The sequence below is a fragment of the Adiantum capillus-veneris genome, chromosome 12 (genome assembly GCF_014529385.1).
Source record: "Adiantum capillus-veneris isolate H3 chromosome 12, ASM1452938v2, whole genome shotgun sequence".
In the NCBI taxonomy this organism is placed as follows: domain Eukaryota; kingdom Viridiplantae; phylum Streptophyta; class Polypodiopsida; order Polypodiales; family Pteridaceae; genus Adiantum; species Adiantum capillus-veneris.
The window spans coordinates 4,981,412-5,000,745 of record NC_140942.1 but is presented as its reverse complement, the minus strand read 5'-3'; the positions used below and the strand labels follow the sequence as shown (position 1 = coordinate 5,000,745).

General features: G+C 40.8%; 1 pseudogene; it reads right to left on the bottom strand.

The window, feature by feature from the left end:
• Positions 1-162: 162 nt before the first annotated feature.
• On the bottom strand, positions 163-861 carry LOC147445248 (uncharacterized; annotated as a pseudogene).
• Positions 862-19,334: the final 18,473 nt, after the last annotated feature.

Here is a 19,334-nt window from a genome sequence, read left to right as displayed (position 1 = left end):
CATATCTACAATGGGTGATCTACCGGGCCCTACCTCTGGTGCTCTCAACTAGGGTGATATGGTCGTCATAGACTCTTTCGTATGCTCTCTAATCTGTGTCATCAAAGGCTTGCATGGGTCTCTAGATGGTGCAAGGTGTCGAGGTTGAGACTCTCGAAGGCTCTAGGTCTCTATCTGTGGCTCACTCTGAGTGGTACGCAAAGTGCTAGCAATCGCTGTGTACATCGCTCTAGACTCGTGATAGCTTGAAACGCTTGGCGGCAAATCAAGTCTAGGTGAGGAGAATCCTGGCGGTGGTTTCCTGAGTGATGTGGGTGGTGGCACTATGTCTAAAGGAGGTAAGGCACTCCTACTCGAAGTAGGGCGTTGGGTCGGTCGAGGATCGTACGGCAATCCACAAGTCAAAAAGTAAATCTCAGTGCCTGTGGTGCTCATCTAGCATCTGTCTTTAGGCTCGCCAACTAGTGTCACAACATCTATGGATAGGCGTCTACTAGAAGTGCGACACTCTAATCGATATATGCAATGAGCACTATCTATATAGATCACTTGAGGACCTACCCATTGTAATGTAACCTGCACGGGATGGTCGAAGGCCTCAAGGCAATCATCTGCGTGTACTAGCTCTATCTCCTCTAGCCTAATCAAATGGTCGACCACATACGTGGCGCGATAGTCATCTCTAAATGTGCCATCCCACGTGTCATCGGGAAGGACTCGCACCACCTGGAGGGTCTGTGTGGGGCCAAAGGAGATGCGGCACTGGACAAAGAAATGTCCATATGTGTCTGTGTAAAAGGGCTGGCCTCTGTGCTCGCCTGCAAGTGTGAGCAATGTGTACTCAGAGCACGAAGTGGTCATGGCCATCATATGTGCGCTCTCGGCGTGTGATAGGCCTCTAAACCTCGTCAACTCGTCGAATGTAGACTAAAATCAAAATCTGCACTATATTGAGGTTCATGCGTACAATCAGACTCAAATCTGGTAAAATCTCGCAAAACCTAACTCTCGGACGTATCTGCTCTAAATGTGTCTAATCGTGTGTACATGCGCGTGAGCGTCAAGTATGTGGGGTATGTGATGTGTGTGGAATATGTGTGAGAAGCAAAGAAAGAAAGAAAAAAAAATCGGTCTTTTTTTTTGGCGCGCGCGTGTGTGTGTAAATTCGAGTGAGAGAAAGAGACAAAAAGAGAAAATCAAAGGAGTGTTTAATGGAGATCTTTTGTGTGGGTGAGTGAAAGAGGGCAAAGAGACAAAATGAGAAAATCAAGGAGTGATTGAGGGAAAGACACAAAGAGAGAAAGTCAAGGAGTGATTGAGGGAAAGAGACAAAGAGAGAAATTCAATGAATATTTAAGTGGGAGATCTTGTGTGTGTGTGTGTGTGTGGTGTGTGTGAGTGAAAGAAGCAAAGAGAAAATCAAGGAGTATTTAAAGGGGGGCAATTTTTGTGTGTACGTCTTTTTTTTGGACGTGTGTGTGTGTGAATCCGAGAGAGAGAGAAAGTAAGAAAAATGAAGAGGGGTGTATGTTTGTGTGTGTGTGTGTGTGTGTGTGTGTGTGTGTGTGTGTGTTTAACACATCAATTGCCAATCAAACCAAGACCCGTTTTATCCTCTTTTTTGTCCATTTTTGGCCCAAAAATTAGCGCAATTGGTGGTTCAATCAGAAAATTTCTACGCATACACTTGTTTACCACTAATTCAACATCACAATACAATCATAAACACTCCAATTTGCCACTTGCAATTAATTTAATTATGTGTGTATACACAAGCACAATTAAGCCTAAAATGCACCAATTAATCACACACAATTCTACCGAAATTTGGACAGCAGTTCGGTGAAAAATTGGCAATTGAAAACCATAAAGCATATCAACATAATGACCATAATCAATCAATGTTTTTGCATCAAACACATTAGCATCAAAATTGCCAAAAAAAATAAGCACCAATTTCTACACATTTGCCCTCACGTTGGCATACACTAGTGCACATAGATTTTCACCGATTAAGTGCACATAATCAATTCTCAAACCTGCACTTTAATTTCATATTTTAAAGTGGGTTAATGCACTCACATTCCAACAAGAATCGCGTCGATTTTTCCACTCCAATTGACGATTACACACGTGTGTGTGTGTGTGTGTGTGTGTGTGTGTGTGTGTGTGTGTGTGTGTGTGTGTGTGTAGGCAACCGCTTCACCGCATCTCCACCTACAAGCACCAATCACAAAGCATCATGTGTAGCATCATTTTTCTTCAAATCAAACACATAATCATGAAGGCAAAACATCCAATTAGAGATTCATTCATGTGTAGCACTAAAAACACACAAGATTAGTGAATAATTAAACATCAAAATTAGCATAAATCACACATAATTACACACTTTCTAATCACTCAAATCATGCAAAATTGATGAAATTCAACCCGTAAGAGTGATGCACAAACCTCTAATTAGGCACATAAACATGTAAAACACTCCAATTGTTAGCGGATTAGTAGTAAATTAATGATCAATTAGTGAAAATGAAGAGAAAACATGAAAATTACACACAACTTTTTAAACAAAATCTCATCACAAATCAACCATTCACCATCACCTATACCTAATCCTAATGAAAGTTAGAAACTCAAACCATCACACGAGTGATCCTCTAGCTTAGGCGCTCAATCCCCGGCAACGGCGCCAATGTTGGCGGTCATAGCACAACGCACAACCCACCTACATAATGTCAATCCGGTGGATCGGAACCTGGCTAGTGCATGGATGCATGGATGCACCTAATGTGACGGAATGAGGACTCTAGGAAGAGAGGTAAAGCAAGAGAGGAGAAGAGGGAAAGCCGATGAAGCAAGATCTATGCACACACACTCTCAATCTACACTCTAACTCTCTAATCATGCAGACAATGGTGTATCCCTTTGCTCTAATCTCAAGCACACACACTCTAATCACACATTAAGCATACACAAAGAAGCCTAATGAGAGAAATGTATACAGCCCACGTACACACACACTCTAATCTAGCACACATGTGAAGCAAGAATGCTCAAACAAGAGGGAAAACTTGAGAGAGAAGAGAAGATTAACACTAATCATACACCATTAACACATATAAGCTTGAAAGACAAGAGAAAGTAGAGAGAACTTAGCTTCCATTAATCCCAATGACTACTACATATGATGTGGAAGATCCAAGCTCCATAGCCACTCCTCTTCTTCTTCTCCACACTCCCTCACACTCTCTTCTCTAAGAATGCCCTTTCACATCTTGTGAATTGACTTATATACAAGGGATTTTAAAAATGGGCAGCCGGCCAAAAAATGTATAACATGTTGTAGGTATCTAGGCTCATCTAATCATCAAGGTACAACTTGTAACCCACTGTGGAGCCCGTAAATACAAAAAATATATGCATACACACCAATGGAAGCATAATGCATGTCGTTGACGCTCGCCCGTCAACATAGTGGGAGCATCACTACGCACCATGACTTTTCCCAATCGCTCTGATTGTTGTCTTTCGACCTTGCTTGCCACAGCACCACCACCAAAACACGGACCAATGGGGGGCATTCTCAAGCAAGGGGGGGTTGCGCTCATCTACTAGAGTGCCTTTTCGAGGACGCCAAAGCCCTTCATTCTCCACATGCTCCAAAGCAATGTGCCTCAAGCAAGGGATTTTCCTTTTGCACTTGGCGTAAAGACAAGGGTCTCCTTGAGTCATCGATTACGTTCGGGGCCATTTTGAGGGCGACAATCATCCCAATCATCTTGTGTACGCTTGAAGATGTGTTAAGATTAATTCCAAACACTACAATGAATAAAAAATTACAATTAGAACTACTTTAAAAATGCCTATGATAAGAAATTTAAAAAAAAGATTTATTCTCTAAAATTTTATAAAAAAACATGTGCTCTATAGTTAGAATAGTTATTAGAGTAGAAGGGCTAATTTTTTCAATAGTGGGTGGTACAAAAGTAAATAAAGTATCAATTTTTAAAGAAAGATTTGTTGAAAAATTAAAAAGGATATATATAAGTTATATGCAATCTAAGGGTAGATGGAGATGGTTTGTACCCTCCTGCTACCTCGGATACTTTTTCAATCGTTTAAAAAAGACAGCGCGATAATATTCACAATAATACTGGCGGTAATAAGCACGATAATAGACACGATAATAGTCACGATAATAACTAGCACCTACTAAAGAGAGACAGAGTATTCTAAAAAAATTTGGCATACTCTGCTCTCAAGCTTCCCCGCGCCATCGAACATGCGTGCTCTCAAGCTTCTCCGCACCCCCTCTCCCCTATTCGATCTCTCTCCCATCTTTATCTCAAGCCCTCGCGCTCTCTCTCTCTCTCTCTCTCTCTCTCTCTCTCTCTCTCACACACACACACACACACACACACACACACACACACACACACACACACACACGGAGACTATTCCGGATTGCGTTTGAAGGAGCTTTCGTGGAGAAGGGCTTACCACAAACGACGTAGGGTGCACAACCTAATCAGTAACCTAACCTACAAGTCAAGGTAAGCACATAACCACACACACACACACACCTCCCTTTTTTTCCTATTGTATTATACTACACACACAAACACACCCACACACACACACACCTCCCTTTTTTTCCTATTGTATTATACTATACACACACATACACACACAAAAAGACTAAAACAAAAAGAAAAGTAGGGACATACATACGTCTTCCATTTGCTTGTAGGAGTAGATTAGATGTAGGGTTTAGGGTTTTTTCTTGTAAATCGATTGAGAGAGAGAGAGAGAGAGAGAGAGAGAGAGAGAGAGAGGAAAGTGAGAGAGGGGGAGGGAGAGATAGAGTAGAGAAAGAGGGAGAGAGAAAGAGATAGAGATAGAGTAGAGAGGGAGAGAGAGAGAGTAGAGTAGAGAGGGAGATAGATGTGCTTGAGAGCCCGTATAAATGCGTATATGCTCATATATATGTGTGTGTATACATGAGTATATGTATGTGTATATATCCGTATCTATGTACAATATGTATGCAATGTATATGTATATATGCGTGTATGTGCATGTATGTAGACACTAAGCAAGAGAGCATAGCACCCAATGGTTTAACACTTTCTCTTGGGTATAGTCCCTTTTTAATCATGGCATTGCGGTCTATGGTCCACTCATGTATGGATTATCGCAACGTACCCTTGGTTCTACCACGATTGAAATTGTGATGATATCTAAAGAGGTGATATTGAACTATTGGCACTACTAGCTCCTACTTAGGTCTAATAGTATATATGTGTGTAAGATGTCATAACACTTACCAACCTTTAATGTAGATGTTGGACGAGAGATCACCTACTGGGGAGCAACCCAATCATTCTTCCTTTGGTTGGTTCACGTCTTAGATGCTCCCCAACCAGGGTAGACGTCGTCTCTAGTGGCCCCGAGTCTTGAGACGACAAGTTCAAGCTATGGATTTAAGCATATCTGTCATTATTTTTTTGGGAGAATGAGTGTAGATTTCATTTTATTATTAGTAGGCATGGCCCTCTCACACCTATGGAGGTACCGGCCCATCTACCCGGGTTCCTTCGCCAATGGTAGATCCAGACCTCCAATGCGCACTCTCTTTCCGAGACGAGTACCTCCGTTTGACGGAGGGATTGTTTAGCTGCTACACTCCACATCAGCTTGTGGCCTACGGTCTTTCTCAGCAGACTAGGCCATGGGGGAGCAAGGGAGAGACTCCCTACGTCGAGAGCCTCGCACCGATGGAACCTCCTTCTACGATCCCTTCTTACTGACCTACTCCCCTTTCATCACAGGGCCCCACTCCCCTTCCATCATAGGGCTTCACGCCATTCCATTCGATTCCTGCTTCACCCGAGCATCATCGACATTCCACAGGTGGTCGAGAACTTCTTTCGATAGCACGCTTCGATGTTCATCTCAGGGCAGTGAGCGTTGTGAGAGATGGAGTAACAGGGGATCCTATGGCTTTGCTTGTTTTGGTGGTGGAGGGGGGACAAAGTCCCCTATTTTACAGTGTGCCGCTCCATATGCAGAGGACAAGGACACTGACGTACCGGTGCCAACCACGCATGAATGCTACATTCGAGTAATATGGCGACAAAGTCGACTTTGATATAGCATAGGGCAGGGCGCTTCGACGCCATCTTCAAGTTCTTATACACTCGATGTATAAGAATTGTTTTGTAAAACCCAAAGACCAACATCCCAATCATGCATGCTACATCGAGGAAGCGTTGCATGCTCGATTTCCAAATGCCCCCAACGAGCATTTTTCTAGCACAATGGAAAAATTGAAAAACAAGCAATCAAGTGTACAACATGCAGTGGCCAACCATGTCGCAAATCCAGATAGGAGATATCGTGGCAGTGTGGGAGTGGGCAATGCAGGAAAAGGGCAAACAAGCTGCAACAAGTTCATCCTATAGCCAACAGCGCGAGGCTCGGACCAGACAAACTCCCACACACTCTGGTTCAGAGAGGCAAAGCAACTTGGAAGGACAAATATGTAAGTTTTTTTAAATTGGAGCCTAAACCGGTTCAAAAAATGTTTTAATTTATGAATCTATTTTGTTATTGCTAACTAAGGAAAATATCACTCTGAGTCGCCCAACTAGGGAGATGGTCAAGGATCCAGAGCGGCACACAGAATTTGATACTTGGTGATGATTTTTGGAGAACCATCACGTCTCTCGCAAGCAATTCGACTTAGCAGTTGGATCTCTTCAAGCGATAAGTGTCAATAAATAATATTGTACTAACTGTTTTGAGTTTTTTTTTGTTTAATTTGGTTTTGGTTAATGTACAATCAGGGTCATCAAATGTATCTACCTATGGACGAGGATGAGGAGGAGGACATGGACAGACATATAACTTTTTGTAGTTCTCTTTTAAAGTGCAAATGTGGCACAAAAAAACTCTATGATCACATGTATATAAAACTCAATTAAAATTTTAATCTTATTTGTAGATTTTTAAATTATTGCTCTTTTGTACTTTAAATTATCAAGGTAAGGTGTAACTTAGAATTTCAAAGTCTATTGCATTTTTTCTTGTACACTTTTCAAAATGCAATTGATGTTTCGTATGTTTTATGCAAGTCAAAATTAAAGGTGCTCATTTTGGGTGGCCCAAATGAGCATCTTTCTTTTTTAGAACCTGCATAGCGGCAATAGACGCCCAAATACTCGCGGATATATTTCCGCAAGTATTACCGCGTTTATTGTAACAAACCATTACGGCACCTATTTTTGCCGTTATTACCATGAACACAAAGTTTTCTCTCTCCATTTCCATTTGTTAATCCACAATAATATTGGCGGTTCTGGAATTTTCCTGTTACAATATAAGGGGTTGGAAGGAGAAGCGGTTTTAATATTTTGAAGGGTTGGTAGGGGCATTTGATAAAAGGAGCTTTATGTTGAGCAAGGGAAGAGGTAGGAAGTGTAGAAAAGGGTGTTTTAGGAGGGGTTTAACAGGCAACCAAAGGTGATTTTTGTGAAAGGAGTTTGCTCATTTGGGTGGAACGAGCTTGTTGATGGTGTCTTCTTTGGGTAGATCCATAGTTTCGGGCAATATGAACTTACTTCGTTTAGAAGATGAGATCCTCTATAAATGAAAATCTCAATTGGTAAGCCGTATCTCCATCTAGTTTGTCCTCAACAGATAGCATGCAAAAATAAAGCTACTTTTAGAAAACGGCACAAAACCAACGTACAGAGGACTAGAAAGTGCTTATTTTGCAAAAAAATGCACTATCAAAAAACCTACACAAAACGACAAAATTGCTTGCACAATATTGCTAGTAGTGGAAATAAAGGTTGAATGCACCCAAATATCAAAATTTGTAGAGCAAATTGAGCCAACAATGAAGATTATGCCACCCTCCAAATGCTCACCAGAAATCACCTTAAATAGACAACATCAATTGAAGGGTTGTTAGCAATGTTTTCCTAGATGTCAAAGCTCACTATGATATCGATTGTTAGAGATATGACCGCAAGAATGCACTCAAAGATGGAGCAGATGAAGGAGAGCTCAAGATCACACAACACACAAAGTAGTATTAGCGAGCATGTCAATAAAAAGACAAAGCTTGCCCTAGAATGATGGGTGCATATACAAGCTAGGGGGAAAAACATCCTCGAGAGGGAAAAAAGTGCCCAACACTCCTAAGTGTGTTTACACATATCCCTATTATAATATGGTTACACAATCAAAAGAACAAGAGGATGAAGGTGGTGTCCTCCATCTTTGTCTCCTGGATAAACTTTCCATCATCCGCAGAACCTATATCCATAAAAATTGGTATTACATCATAACCCTAGATAATGTTCCAAATTCCCATTGTAACAAGAACATAATGCATCATGTATGCCTAAAGTGGCTAGTTGTCCCATCCAATTTGCTTGATCAGATAGCATGTGAAAAACTTCATCGTTCTCAACCATGATTGATGACTATGCTTGATGCAAGTTATCTTTAAAGAGAAGAAATGAACAAAACTAACATGTGTTATATAGCACAACCCACAATATATATCTACAACCTATGGTGGGATGGTGCATTGCTATGTGTAATGGTAGATTGAGTTTGTCAAAAAGCACCAAGCAGACTAGCCCAACTCCCATGGAACGATGTTTCTGTTGAAAGTCGATCCAATACAATATACACTCTCTCTCCTTAAAAAGCTCATAATCAAGGATGGCTATGATATAGGTGAATGGTATGTCACCAGATTTACTATTTGGTAAAGCTTAAATCACTCTATTATAATAGATTATCATTTTTATCAGTTACATATGTTTTTATCTTATCAAATTTAAAGTGAAAGGATTGACAAGCAATGTTCTCTCTCTAGGCTGGAGAGAGAAAGTGTCTACCTTAAAATGAGCCGACAAATCAGTGAGAATGGCAATGCTTGAGCATCATATGTCTGAAGGACTTTGAACATTCACAAGCCACTAGGGTTAAAGAGTCAACGGGAATAATTATGTCGGATGCTAGCAATGTTGCTAAAAGGATTCTAAAAGATCCACAAGCAACTAAGAAATCTCTGAGAGACTTCATTTAATTTTTAAAGCAATCACAAAACCCTAGTAGAAGAACTCAAATAAGTACATGAAAGGGAGGAAATAAAGTCCATAAATAATAAGGCTACGTGTGGATCAAAATGTGTAGACTCTCAACAATCCTTGCATTTACATATCTTAGAAAAAGAAGGTGCATGCTCATTGTGAGAAAAATAAAAGAAAGAGGAAAAAAAGAAGTAGGACTGGCAAAAAAAACTTAGTCGGTGTATTTTTGAAATATCTCAGAAAAGAAGATGCTCTACAAAAATGACACTCGTGCCTTATCAAAAACTTAGAAAGGAACCAATCTGGTGCTTGTGACATTTTCTTCAAGAGAATGCAAGAGGGAGTTTTGTTTGCATTATTGTTATAGAGAAGTTTTCTTTGTACTACAATGTAAGAAATTCCTCCTCTTATAAGGCTCCCCATCTTTATCTAGGTATAATTGCTCTATAAGGTAGCTATTGCTCTCTCTTTGCAATATTTCTATGTTCCCATAATTGTTTTTGTAGACAAGAGTTGTCATTATATTTTATTGGCCTCAAAATTGGCAATATGTTCCTCATATGGTCCAATGAGCAACATGTCATTGACATAGAGCACAATGATCATAACTACATCATTCATGACATACAAATTACTCTGAGTTTGACTATTCTGAAAACCATGTACAACCAAGTAAGCATGAATCTTTTTGTACCAAGCATGTGGAACTTTCTCAAACCATACAATGCCTTCTTAAGCTTGTACAACTTGTTTTTTTCCCCCTTTTTTTAACAAAACCGTGATTCTATGATACTTACGATTCCTCATGCAAATAACCATTTAAAAACACAATCTTTATGTTCAACTCATTATAAGATGCCAATGCACAAATGCTACAAGTGGTAGTCATACGATAAGTGGGGGCAACAATCTCATCAAAATCAATGCCCTTCTCTCAAACATACCCTTTTGCCACAAGTATAGCCATATAGTAGCAATCTACCATCAGGCTTACGTTTCAACTTGCATACCCACTTAGTACCAATGGCTTTTTTCCCATGAGTCACAAAAAGATCATGTGCCATTCTTCACAATAGCATCATACTTAGATTGCAACCAATCAAATTTTTGGATTTTGTGTTTCATCAAATGAAAAAGACTCTTACTCATCATACCTATTAAATACATCCCAAAACATAACAATCTGATGGATAAGAGGTATACTGAAAACTTGAACAAGTATGACTAGGAAAAGGTGCACCCAATTTACTATCACGCGAGGTTTGCTCCAACCATCTTGCCTTACCTCTAACCTACTAATTTTCAAGCAAACACTCATCAATTATATCTCATAAATCTACATTAGAAAATGTCTGGTCTATAATGTGGAAGGAATGTGAAATTATGGTGGATATAATAAACTACCATTCATGCTTAATCATGGAGCTAATTAGTTTAAACTAAATGACTAGAGAGAGACAATCGCAAGTGCACACAAAGTAGGCTTGATTGATTGAGAGAGAAATGAAACAAGTACAAGGCCCATTATATAGGCCTAAGCGGATAACTTCTGCTGAAATTATTGATGATGTTTCCAATCTGCAAGAATCATCCAAAAGTGGCAAAGGTATCTCTTGTCTAAGTGCAATGTGTCTAGTCAAGTTGTGCTAGGGGTGGTGCTCCATGGTGTGAGCTAGGCACAAAACCTAACAATACTCCCCTTTTATGTCTAATCCTTCTAGTGGTGTCTTAGTCTCCCATCTAGATAGGTATACAAAGTGAATGCCTCCCCTAGAGAATTATGACTATTACACTATTGTAATGTGTATATGTACATGCTACCAAGAGGGATAGGTCATGATGTTCACCACCCAGTCTATGATAGAATGACTTGCCATCATCCCCGAAACCTTATTTATAGTGTGTTGTGCTTGTCCACATTGGTCGATTGCTCGGGCACTCTGGCCAGGCGGTCTCCCCTTGAACCCTGCTTTTTTGACTCAACGGTCAGAAAGCAATCGACCTGGCCGTAACCATTACAAGCTATGGGACATTACCAAGCTAGGTCCCAAATCTTTTTAAGAGCTTGAAAGGCACCACATTTTTTTGGAGAAAGTTTATCACACTTTCCCGCTCTCATGACCTCGTAGATACCTTTAGGAATACAAAGTCACCTTTTGCAAAGGTAATTGTCCTTTTTTCAGCATACATCTTAGCACGATCTTGTGCAGTATGAATGTTTTCCTTCGCTACTTTCAGCATATCATTCATATCTTCAAGGAAATCCTTGACAAATGGAATATTCTCCTTCTCTAGGCCTATGACCATAGGAGATCTCGACTAGAAACCATACGTCAACATGAATGGTGTAAACCTAGTTGCTATATGTGTGGAACTGTTGTAAGCCAATTCAAAAATGGGTAAGTACCCTTTTGGTTTGACCATCAGACTATCGGTGATTTTTATACTCATATATCCAGATTTTATAAAACTTCTCTCCAAAACTGACTATTGAACTTTCTATCTCTATTGACAATATATCTAGATGCATATCGGCCATATAGTTTGTAAATGTGTTCAATAAAGAGTTTTGTCAACTTTGGCATTTTAACCGTTTATTCATGGCAATAAACTTTTCCATTTTGGTTAATCTATCCACTACCACCCACACTAAGTCATTCCCTTTACTAGTTTTGGGTAAGCCACTAATGAAATTCATGGAAATGCTTTCCCAAATCCCTTGAGGTATGTCTAAAGACCAGAGTAGTCCCCCAACCTTGAGACACTCATGTTTATTGACCTGACACTTATTGCATTTCTGTTGGAAATAGGATTGCAGAAAAACACACACAGTTTGGACAAGATGAAGGAAGATCAGGGCACACAACAAAGAGTATATTACTTAGTGTCATACAAATCTAATATCTAACCAACCCAAATGATTTTCTCATATTAAACTGATCATTTAATACGGGAGAATATAAGGGAACAAAAAATATAGACATGTGCTTTCGGGTCTATCTCGGCACGGGGCCAATGGTAAATGGGCCCAAATGAGAGATGATCTATATAAATGTAGCCAATGGAACATAAAAGACCTTAGGGTTAGCTTTATTAAAGACCTACGAAGGTTACTTTTAAAAGTCCTTTGACATTAGGTAAGGTAGGGCTGAGCTTGAGGTGGGAACCTGGCCCAAGCTTGAGGTGCTTGCTGACTAAGGTGCTTGAGGTGCTTATCATGCTTGATGACTAAGGTGCTTGAGGTGCTTGCCATGCTTGCTGACTAAGATGCTTGAGGTGCTTGTCATGATGGCCGACTAGGGAGCTTGCGGTGCTTGTGGGAACACTACCCAAGCTTGAGGTGCTTTGTTATGCTTGCTAACTAAGGTGCTTAAGGATAAGTTGTGCAATAAGTCAAATCCCATACCCACAAGAGAGGGGGAGAGCCCTAAATCTAGGGGGATGAGAGAGAACACACACACCCTTACACAAGGCAAGCTTGGTACAATTAAAGCAAATAGGACACTTGTCAAGCTCCTCCTCATGTTGCCCTTATGGTGTGCCTAAAGCCTATTGGTTGGCCTCCTAAGGGGTCCAATGATAATTTAGTAGATTTAATTAAATATTTTTGCATTTATCAAGTCCTCTCTCTCAAAGGGGAAAGGGGAACACTTGTCCCAAGACTACTGTTGTTGCTTGATATGCTTCTTGTAGGTGATTGGCTAGGCTTGGAAGGGTCCAATGAGCCTCAAGCATGAGCTACAAGGGGGGGGGGGGGGGGGGGGGGGTCAACCAAAGCAAGAAGGGGGCTAGCTTGGGAGGTATACTTTCCCTTACACACTCACACACACTCTCATTGTGTGAAGTGCAAAGTGCAAGAGCTCCATCTCCTTGTCCAAGCTAGTAGAGAAGTTGAGAGCCTACATCAACACTCTTGGCTATGGAATGCAAATCCAACCAAGAGCCATGCTTCAATGCTTAAGCTTGCTATCTTCTCCATCTTCATTACTATGCTATTATGTATGCTAGCAAGAAGAGTGATTATAAGTGAGGAACTACCTCTTTCTCCTACAAAATGTTTCTTCTTCCTTACCCTCATTCCCCGCTAGCTCTCTCCACCTTTGAAGGTGTTTGAGGCCTTGGGACTGAGGCTTGGGATAGTTAATGCTTTTTGTAAAAAAGTATATGTTATGCTTGTGATGCATGAATCTTTCCATATTCATAGCATCACGTAGGTCACAAGGAACACAAAGATTGTATTGTACCAAGTCTCTGCTCATGGGAGAATCTATAATACAAATGCCTATTGGAGGGGGGCCGGCTCCACATAAATCCGGTCCTCAATTGTTGTCATGTTCTTTAAACTCTCTCTCTTGCAAAAGTATTGTTCATGCCAAGCTAACAAAATACTATGTTTATGTTGCTACCATCAATTAAGTTCACCCTCTATGCTCACAAAGTACTCTCATAGAGTGCTTTCTTTAATTTCCTAATTCCACTACTCTCAAAGTTCATAGACCATTTCCACTACATTGGTATCAGAGCATTTGGTTTCTCTTTTCTTGCTTAAGAAGAGAGGTCCTTAAGTAGCCTATTAATGGTTGATTTTTTTAATTATATTAGGGTAAGTGGGACTCGGATCTATTATCAATTTTGTTGAGCCCACTATGTGCGATATGGTGCACACCTCAGGAGCTTTGGTCTTAATAATGGGGCCTTTTTAGACTTGCTTATGGCTTTACCATTATTGTGAGTCATAAGGAGTCCAAAAGGAGCTAGCCCTCGACAACTCTGCAAGATTAGACCCACTCCACTACTCTCTATAATTAACCAATTCGAGCCATGGGTGCAGATACTTAAGTGTTGATTTTCAAAGTCTAAGAGGAGTAGCAATTAAGGTTTTGAATTGCCAAACCATACACTAAGTAAGTACTCAAATTTTGTTAACATGGATGATAATAACCAAGAGAGTAGAATGAACATTGATAACTTTGATTTTGCACATGAAGGTGCTAATGATGATGCCCCCATGTTTGTCAATTATCTTGTTACTAGGTTACACCAAGGTATGGGCAACCCTGCTTTGCAAGCCGAAGAGCTTATGGCATTTCCCTTCCTCTCCAAGAGGAGAGAGAGCTTAGGAGGCCTCTTGAAGAGACCCCCAAAAGAAGACTCTCTCCCATACAAGAAGAGGAATCCAAAGAGCAAGAAAGTAATAAATCTTTAAGTTCCTCTGAAGATGTGGCTCCACAAAGACGGCGGTCTAGACAATTGCCAACTCCTCCCAAGAGGAAACGATCAACCCACAGTCCTTCTCCTCATCATTCCAAAAGGGAAGAGAGGAAACAAAGGAAGAAAAGGGAAAGAAAGAGGTCACCCTTTCTCCTTCTTCTTCACCTTCCTCCTCTTCTAAAGCTATGGCTATTCTCCTAGAGAATACAAGAGGGGAGGACATCTCAAATCATATCTTGCATGGCGAAGGTCACAAAAACTCAAGAAGTTCAAAGAGGGAGGAAAGAGTATCTCTTTTCTCACCTATGATGGCACATAAGGTGCTACTAACAAAGTGTTGCCCTTCATCCAACAATTTGATGCGACCTTTGTAGACGAGGGCTTCACGGAGTTGTCCAAGCTACACCATGTAGCTATGCACTTCCATAAAATGGCTCATCAATGGTGGGCTAGCCTTTGTGGCAACGGCGAAGCCCCAATGACATGGAAAACTCTACGAGTTTCCATCATGAAGCAATTCCTTGCAAGCGATGCAAAGGACAAAGTGCTCACTGAATGGGACAGTTTGAAGCTTCTCTCTCATGAGTCTATGCACAAATATGTAGACAAGTTTTGGGATTTACAACTCAAGGCTACTCTTCCAAAAGATAAACTTTGCCGAGCAAAAGCAACAATTTTGTGCGGGATTACCTGAAGAGATGGCCGAGTACGTCAACTCTGAAGGGCCTGGTTCTATCACCGAAGTAATCCACCACACCATGGTTGCTTTGCACATCAATTTCCAACAAGGGGCTAGACAAAATGTCAAGCCCATGGAAAACAAAGACAAGAATGATGCAAAGGGGAAAACCAATGCCCAAAATTCTTCCCAAGGCAATTCCAACAACAACAACAACAACCGGTCCACGGAGAAGGGAGCTTACAAAGGTAAAAATAAATTCTCTCCTGAGGAGCTAGAAGCTTTTCGCAAGGACCATAAATGTTTTAAGTGTAGGGAGCAAGGACATGGCTATCGTTCTTGCCCCAATAGAAATGCTTGTAAGCAATGAGACTCCTAGGGCTTCCACCATCGAAGCTCCCAAAGAGGATGCTCATTGCAAAGGATCACCTCTCTCCTATGCTTGGGGAAAGGTAAGGGAGCATGATGCCTTCATCTTGTTTGACCCTAGCACTACTCACAACTTAATATCAACGGAGTTGGCCACCAAGTTGGGCATTCAAGCTTTTGGGATGGGAGATGTTGTAACGGTCAACACAGCTTTCAAGGGATACCAAGCCTCCGTTACTCCCTTGATTGGGAAGTTGAGGCTTCATGTCCAAAGCTATGTCAACAAAGAAGAATTTTTCATCTCTCCTCTCCAACATGAAGGGCCTATTAACTTGAGAGTAGTGAAAATTAATGAGAGAATTTTTAAGAAATTACTTTGTGAGCATAGCGGGTGAACATAATTGAAGATAGCAACATAAACATAGCAATAAGTTAACTTGGCATGAACAATACTTTTGCAAGAGAGAGAATTTAGAGAACATGACAATAATTGAGGGACAGGATTTATGTGGAGCCAGTCCCCCCTCCAATAGGCATTTGTATTATGATTTCTCCCATCAAGAGAGACTTGTTACAACACAATCTTTGTGTTCCTCATGATCTAGGTGATGCAATGAAGATGGAAAGCTTCATGCGTCACATTCATAACATAAACTTTGTGGAAAGCTTTAACTATCCCAAGCCTCAGTCCCAAGACCTCAAACACCTTCGAAGGTGGAGAGAGCTAGCAGGAATGTGGGTAGGGAAGAGGAAGAAGAAACATTTCATAGGAGAAAGAATTAGTTCCTCACTTATCATCGCTCTTCTTTGCTAGCATACGTAATAGCATAGTAATGAAGATGGAGAAGATGGCAAGCTTAAGCATTGAAGCATGGCTCTTGGTTGGATTTGCACTCCATAGCCAAGAGTGTTGGTGTAGGCTCTCAACCTCTACTTGCTTGTAGAAGGAGAGGGAGCTCTTGCACTTAGCACAATGCACCATGAAAGTGTGTGTGGGAGAGTATACCCCTAATCAACCCCATAGCTTGCTTTAGTCGACCCCCTCTTGTAGCTCATGCTTGAAGCTCATTGGACCCCTCCAGGCCTAGCCAATCACAAGCAGGAGGCATTACAAGCAACAAGGGTAGCCTTGGGACAAGTGTCCCCCTTTACCCTTTGAGAGAGATGACTTGATAAATGCAAAGACAATTAATTAAATCTCCTAAATTGTCATGGGCCCCTTGGGTGGCCAAACAATAGGCTTTAGGCACACCATGAGGGCAACATGAGGAGGAAGTTGACAAGTGTCCCTTATGCTTTATTTGTACTAAGTATGCCTTGTGTGAGTGTGTGGGTGTTCTCTCTCATCCCTCCTCTTGTAGGGATTGAATCTTGACTTTTGACACCTCAAGCCCCTCAAGCTTAGACCCAGTTCCCACCACAAGCTTGGCCCTTAAGCACTTCAAGCTTGGGCTGGGTTCTCACCTCAAGTACAACCCTAGCATCTCAAGCATGTCAAGCACCTCAAGCATCTCAAGCACCTCAGTCATCAAGCACCTCAAGCATCTTAATCACCTTAAGCTTGGGCCGGGTTCCCACCTCAAGCTCAACCCTAGCTTACCTAAGGTCAAAGGACTTTTACACTAACTATTGGAGGTCTCTAACCCTAAGGTCTTATGATCCATTGGTTAGCCTTGCTCTTTGATAGGCCATCTCTCATTTGGGCCCCTTTACCATTGGCCCTGTATTGAGATAGATCTATAAGCACATGTCTATATCTTAACCCTTGTTCCCGTTTATTCTCCCACATTAAATGATCAGTTTAATATGAGAAAATAATTTGGGTTGGTTAGAAATTAGATTTTTGTCAAGAAAGATGGTACATATCGTATGTGTGTGGACTATCGAGCACTAAACCATACCACTATCAAAAACAGATTTCACGTGCCTCGGGTAGAAGATCTGTTTGAAAAGCTACAAGGCTCTACCTACTTCAATAGGATTGACCTTAAAAGTGGCTATCATCAAATAAGGATAGTGGATGAAGGTATCCTAAAGACCGCATTTCGTACAACGTTTGGCCTTTATGAATATCTAGTCATGCCTTTTGGCTTGACTAATGCACCAGCCACGTTCAATCGTCTAGTAGAAAAAATCTTTAGACCCTACTGCAAATTCATTGGAGTGTTCTTTGATGATATCATCATCTACTCCAAGTCCTTGTAGGAACACAATCAACATCTCCAAGTGATTTTTCAAGCATTGAGGGAGAACAAACCTTTTATCAACCAAAAGAAAACCGAATTTTCCCTTCAAGAGATTCGATACTTAGGTCATATTATTTCCCAAGATGGTATCCGAATGGATCCATCAAAATTGGAGGTAATAAAAGTATGTCCTAATCCAAGGAATCTACACAAGCTAATAAGCTTTATTGGCATGTGTACATACTATAGATGCTTCATAGCAAAATTCTCTCAAATAGCAGGACCATTACATGACTTAACAAAAAAGAACGTTAAGTATTCATGGACTGCTAAGGAGCAAAATGCGTTTGACAAGCTCAAAGAGAAGCTTACCTCCCAACCAGTCTTCATGCTTCCAGATCTCTCAAAGCCATTTGAGGTCCAATGTGATGCTTGTGATGATTGCCTTGGAGCAGTCTTGCTTCAAGAAGGGCATGCCATAGCATATGAGAGCTGAAGGCTCAATACGGATGAACAGATCTTGGGCATTTATGAGAAAGAGCTTTTAGCTTTTCTACATGCCCTAGACACATGGAAACACTATCTATTGGGGACTCCATTTATTTTACAAACCGACCACCAAAGTCTCAAGTACTTCATGACGCAAACCAAGCTTTCCGACGAACAAATGAGGTGGGCAAATTTTCTTTCACAATTTATTTCCATATTGCTCACGTTGCTGGTAAGCACAATCAAGTGGCCGATGCACTTCCACGACGACTAAAAGTTAATGTGGTGTCTATAGCAACTCACAATGATCTATCTTCTATGATAGACGAGTATGCTACTGACCTTGATTTTAGAGACAAAATGTCAGTCCTTGCTTTTGGGAAGAAAGAGGAACCATTCACCTTGCAAGATGGTTATCTTCTCCATGGAAATAGGCTATGTGTTACCCACTCCCTTCGTGAAAAAGTCATGTATGAATCCCATGCTCCTCCCTATACGGGGCATAGAGGCATTCAACCTACTCTCCGAGGTGTAGAGACGCATTTCTATTGGCCTACCATGAAATTGGACATACAAGAGTATGTTTCAAAATGTGTGGTATGCCAAAAGACTAAGTATGATACAGGGAATCAACTTGGATTACTCCAGCCATTGCCTATCCCAAATTCACCATGGGAGAGTATATCCATGGATTTTATCTTTGGATTACCCAAGTCTATCCATTTGAATATGGGAATATGGAATATAGACGACAGGTTATGCAAGCAAGAACACTTCATTCATGTCAAATAGACTATTAAGGCACACAAAATGGCAACTATCTTCATATCTCAGATTTCCAAACACCATGGATTGCCAACATCCATCATGTCAGATAGAGATCCTAGAATGATCGATAATTTTTGGAAAGGTCTCTTTGAAAATCTAGGTACAAGATTGAATTTCTCTTCGGCCTATCACCCACAAATGGATGGCCAAAGTGAGATAGCCAATCTTACGATACTCAATCCACCCAAGACTTATGTTACAGAAGTAGATCAACGCTCACAATGGGAGAAGTACTTGCCTCTTGTACAGTATGCGTACAATAACACTGTCCATACTTCTACAGGAAAAGCACCTTTTGAAATCATTGAGGGAAGGCCTAAAAGTCCCTTGCTATTTAAAGTACATGGGAAGATCTTCGCTGCCGATGAGTATAGCCGTGACCTACAAGAATCTTTTCAAAAGATTAAGGAGGCTATATCCATCTCTCAACAAAGGCAAAAAGCTGATGCTAACAAG